We start from the raw sequence: 5,894 nt of genomic DNA on the forward strand, positions 1-5,894 counted from the left end.
ACTACTTTATTACTCCAACATCTCTAACATCAACTAAACCCTTCCCCTCAGTACGCTCCCTCCCATCTGGATTCGATAATTTGCTGCAACGTCTCACAGAACTTATGAACTGTACTTACAATTCAGTGGTTTATTAGGGAAGATACAGGGTCAGTATGAATTGGAATCAACTCTATGGCAATGAATTAACAGGGTACAACTCGAGATCAGGATCAACCTGGAAGTACAGGAACAACAACTTTGGATGCAGTTCCTCGACCAGAACAGCTTTCTCTTGCCCTCTGCCACTGCTCTCTGTTGGGGCCTTCTGCCACCAGGCCCTGCTGGGAGCCTTCTTCTGCAAGTGTTAAACCTCTTAGGTCCGTGGGTTGGCAAGCCCCACCACAGCTGTTTCTCCCCAGTCTCTTTGTTCCTGCTATCTCAAGTCATGTCTTATCTCTCCCTACCTGTCTTCCATGTTACAGCTCCCCTCTGTCTCTCTCTCTCTCTCTCCCTTTAAGCCTAGTGGGATGGCAAAACTGACCAATTCCCTCATTAGGGTTCCATACATCTTATTTGCATGGTTCCAACCCCACGAGTGTGCCATGCACCTAGTCACATTATTCACAAGCTGTCCAATTCCCTTGGTGGGGCACAAGCACTTCATTTGCATAGTCCCACCCAGTCATTTGGTGGGATTTACAAAGACTATGGCTAGGAGGGCCATATTAAGTAATTCACTGCACCGCAGATATTCAATGCAAATAGTGACCAAAAGAGAATCTGGGTGGCTATATTATTATCAGACAAAATAGATTTTTAATCAAAAAAGTTTACAAGAGACTAAGGAGGACATTATAAATAGATTAAAGGTTCCACACAGCAAGAAGATATAGCAATTATAAATACATGCACCAAGATATAACAATTAGAAACATATACGCAAAACGTATATTGACCTAACCAAAGAGCCCCAAAATATATGATGAAAAAGTTGACAGAATTCTAGGGAGAAGTATACAGTTCCACAATAATAGTTAGACACTTAAATACGTCACTTTCAATAATGGATAGAACAACCAGAAAGAAGATCAGTAAGGGACGCTGGGGAAAACAATGATTGGCTGAGGCAGAAAGTGCTGTTGCCTCAATGGTTTCAGCTCTCACTGTGATTGTCCACAGAGGCCCGGGCTAGTGTGGTGTCTGGAGTAGAGGTTCTGGATCCCGGCTACAAGATGAGGAACTTGAGGCCATGAGAGGTGAAGTGATGAGTTATCCAAGCCATGCAGCTAATTAAGTAGCAGAGCTGGATTAGAATTCAGGATTCCTGCCTCCTAAGGTTGTTAAAATGAGTCTGTGGAAACAAACTCACAGTGACTTCTTAAAACAAATCATAGGACGACCAGTTGTGGTAAAATTTAATTCAGGAGTGGGTTATCAAAGGGTCCTGGCTTGCCTAGATGGCTGCCTATATAGCCCTGGAGGAGATGGAAGAATATGTAAATGGACAACTGAAGAATAAGTATGGGGATGCATTTATCCTAGGAAACAACATGCTGTATGTAAGTACACAGAAGGGAAAGATGTGAAGACACCAAGAGAGCAATATTTTTCATACTTGGATTTGTTTGTTTTTTTTTTTAACACACTCAAAAGACTTTGTATTTTTCACCAAAATTTTACACAGTAGAATTCATTAGACAGAAAAACTCTAACAAGAAATCTTTTACCAGGATTAAAATAATTTTAACTGCCTAAAAATCTTAATCACATCTAATATGAAAATACTTCATACTTAAAAATTTTTTAAAATTTATTGTGGTGTGATATATGTAACAAAATTTTGCCATTTTAACCATTTTTAAATGTACAATTTGGTGACATTAATTACATTTACCATGTTATGCTACCATCACTACTATCCATTTCCAGGAGTTTTACATCACCTCAAACAGAAAACCCCTTCAGCAGTAATTCCCATTCCTTTTTCTATGCACTTGCCTGTTCTAGATATTTTATATAGGTGGGATCATACAATATTTGTCCTTTTGTATCTTACTTGCTTCACTCAGCATAATGTTTTCAAGGTTCATCCATGCCATAGCATGTATCAGAAGTTCATTTCTTTTTATGGTTGAATAATATTCCATTGTGTGGCTATATTACATTTTGTTTACCTATTCATTTGTTGACAGACACTTGGTTTTTCCCCACCTTTTGTTATTGTGAATAATGCTACAGTGGACATTGGTACATATATCTGCTCAAGTCCCTGTTTTCAAGTCTTTTCAGTATACCTAGGAGTAGAATTGCTGGGTCATAAGGCAATTCTATGTTTAGAATTACCATAAAGAAAACAAAAATCCTCACCACTGGACCAATAAGCAACATCATGATAAACGGAGAAAATATTGAAGTTGTCAAGGATTTCGTTATACTTGGATCCACAATCAATGCCCGTGGAAAGCAACAGTCAAGATATCAAATGACGAATTGCATTGGGCAAATCTGTTGCAAAAGCCCTCTCTAAAGCATTAAAAACCAAAGACATCACCTTGAGAACTGACATGCTCCTGACCTAGGTCTTGGTATTTTCAATCGCCTCATATGCATACAAAAGCTGGACAATGAATAAAGAAGACCGAAGAAGAATTGATGCCTGTCTTGGTCATCAAGTGCTGCTGCAACAGAAATACCACAAATGGATGGTTTTAACGAAAATAAGTTTATTTCCTCTTAGTCAAAGTAGGCTAAAAGTCCCAATTCAGGGCATCAGCTCCAGGGGAAGGCTTTCTCTCTCTTGGCCTTCTCATCAGTGTTCCCGCGGACTAGGAGCTTCTCGTTGCAGGGACCCCTGTCCAAAGGACACGCTCTGCTCCTAGCACTGCTTTCTTGATGGTATGAGGTCCCACTGTCTCTCTGCTCATTTCTGTCTTTTATATCTCAAGAGATTGCCTCAGGACACAATCCAATCTTGTAGATCAGGTCCTGCCTTACTAACACAACTGCCACCCATCCTCCCTCATTAACATCATAGAGGCAGGTTTACAACATACAGGAAAATCACACAGTACCAGGAATCATGGCCTAGCCAAATTGATACACACATTTTTTGGGGGACATAATTCAAACCATGACAATGCCTTTGAATTATGGTATTGGCAGAAAATATTGAATATACCATGAACTGCCAGAAGAATGAAGAAATCTGTCTTGGAAGAAGTATAGCCAGAATTCTCCTTAGAAGCGAGGATGGCGAGACTTCGTCTCACGTACTTTGGACGTTATCAGGAGGGACCGGCCCCTGGAGTAGGACATCATGCTTGGTAAAGTACAAGGTCAACGAAAGAGAGGAAGACCTTCTCAACAAGACGGATTGACACAGGGACTGCAATGATGGGCTCAAGCATAGCAATGATTGTGAGGATGGTGCTGGACCAGGCAGTGTTTTGTTCTGTTGTACATGGGGTCACTATGAGTTGGAACCAACTCGACAGCTCCAAGCAACAACAAAGTTTAACTTTTTGAGGAGCTGCCAAACTGTTTCCCACAGTGGCTATACCATTTTACATTCCCATCAGCAATGGATGAGGGTTACGTTCCCTTGCATCCTCTCTAGCACTTGTTATTTTCCATTTTTCTGATAATAGCCATCCTGTTGTTGTGAGGTGATGTCTCATTATGGTTTTGATTTGCATTTCCATGACTAACAAAGGAGCCCTGGTTTCACAATGGTCAATGTTCTACTCTGTCCTATAAGGCCACTATGTGTCGAAATCAACTGTACAGCAATGGTTTTTAACGACTAACAAAGAGTCTCCGAGTGGTACAAACAATTAAGTGCTCGACCACTAGCCGAAATGTTGGCAGTTTGAACACACCCAGAGGCACGTGGGGAGACCAGCCTGGCAATCTGCTTCCAAAAGTTCACTGCCTTGAAATCTATATAGATCACAGTTCTACTCTGACACACATGGGGTCACCTTGAGTTGGAATTGACTGTACAGGAACTGACAATAACAATAACAATGGCCATTTATTTGTATATTGTCTTTAATGAAATGTAAGTCCTTTGCCCATTTTTTTGATTGAGTTGTCTTTTTGTTGAGTCATAGGGGTTCTGTATAAATTCTGGATATTAAACCTTCATCAGATATATGGCTGCTAATTATTTCGTCCCATTCTGTAAGTTGTCTGTTCACTATGTTGATAGAGTCCTTTGATGCACAAAAATTTATTTTGGTGAAGTCCAGTTTACCTATTTTTTCTTTTGTTCCTCTTGCTTTTGGTGTCATATCTAAGAATCTATTGTCAAAAACAAGGTCTTGAAGATTTACCCCTACATTTTCTTATAAGAGTTTTAAGTTTTAGTTCTTATATTTAGGTCATTGATCCATTTTGAGTTATTTTTTGTATATAGTGTGAGATATTGGTCCAACTTCATTCTTTTGCATGTGAAGATCCAGTTATCCCAGCACCACTAACTTCTTTTTTTTAATCGTTGTAGTTTAAGTGAAAGTTTACAATTCAAGTTAGTCTCTCATACAAAAACTTATACATACATTGTTATGTGACCCTAATTGCTTTCCCTGTACTGTGACAACACACTCCTCCTTTCCACCCCTGATTTCCCGTATCCATTCAACCAGCTCCTAACCCTCTCTGCCTTCTCATCTCACCTCTGGACAGAAGCTTCCCATTTAGTCTCATGTATTTACTTGAGCTAAGAAGCACACTCTTCATGAGTATCATTTTATGTCCCACAATCCAGTCCAATCTTAGTCTGAAGAGTTGGCCTCGGGAATTGTTTTAGCTCTAGGTTGACAGAGAGTCTAGGGGCCATGCTTTCTGGGATTCCTCCAGTCTCAGTCAGACCATTAAGTCTGGTCTTTTTCCTAGAATTTGAGTTCTGCATCCCACCCTTCCCCTGCTCCATCAAGGACTCTGTTGTGTTCCCTGTCAGGGTGGTCATTTGTGGTAGCTGGGCACCATCCAGTTCTTCTGGTCTCAGGCTGATGAAGTCTCTGGTCTATGTGACCCTTTCTGTCTCTTGGGCTAATACTTTCCTTGTGTCTTTGGTGTTCTTCATTTTCCTTTACTCCAGTTGGGTTGGGACCAATTGATGCATCTTAGATGGCTGCTTGCTATCTTTTAAGACCCCAGACACCAGTCACCAAAGTAGAATGCAGAAGATTTTCTTAATAAACTTTGTTATGCCAATTGACCTAGATGTCCCCTGAAACCATGGTCCCCAGACCCAGGCCCCTGCTCCTCTGTCCCTCCAAGTGTTTGGTTTTATTCAGGAAACTTCTTAGCTTTGGTTTAGTCCCATTGCCTGCACCACTTATTGAAGAAACTATTCTCTGCCTATTGAATAAACTTAACACTCTTGTCAAAAATCAGTTGGCCATAGGGTTCATTTACGAACTCCAATTCTATTCCATTGGTCTATATACCTATCCTTATACCAGTACCACTGTTTGATTACTGTAGCTTTAGAGTATATTTTGAAATTGGGTAGTGTGAGTCCTGCTACTTTGTCCTTCTTTTTCAAGATTTTTTTGGCTATTCGAGGCTCTTTGTAATTCCGTGTGAATTTTAGGATCGGCTTTTCCATTTCTGCAAAAAAGTCGGTTGGAATTTTGATAGATCAGGATTGCATTGAATCTGTAGATCTTTTTGGGTAGTATTCACATCTTCACAATATTAAGTCTTCCAATGCATGAACCCAGGATGTCTTTCCATTTCTTTGTTGTTGTTGTTAGTTGCTGTCAAGTCGGCTCCAACACATGGAGACCCCACATACAGCAGAACAAAACATTGCCCAGTCATGTGCCACTTTCATGATTGTTGGTATGCTTGAATCCATTGTTGTGGCCACTGTGGGATATATTTTTTTATGAAAACTTTTTTGT

General features: G+C 40.2%; 1 pseudogene; it reads left to right on the top strand.

Annotated features, from left to right (window-relative positions):
• Positions 1–1,211: 1,211 nt before the first annotated feature.
• LOC101361223 (U6 snRNA-associated Sm-like protein LSm6 pseudogene) lies at positions 1,212–1,568 on the top strand (annotated as a pseudogene).
• Positions 1,569–5,894: the final 4,326 nt, after the last annotated feature.

This window comes from Trichechus manatus, unplaced genomic scaffold (assembly GCF_000243295.1).
Source record: "Trichechus manatus latirostris isolate Lorelei unplaced genomic scaffold, TriManLat1.0 scaffold00213, whole genome shotgun sequence".
Taxonomy (NCBI): Eukaryota; Metazoa; Chordata; class Mammalia; order Sirenia; family Trichechidae; genus Trichechus; species Trichechus manatus.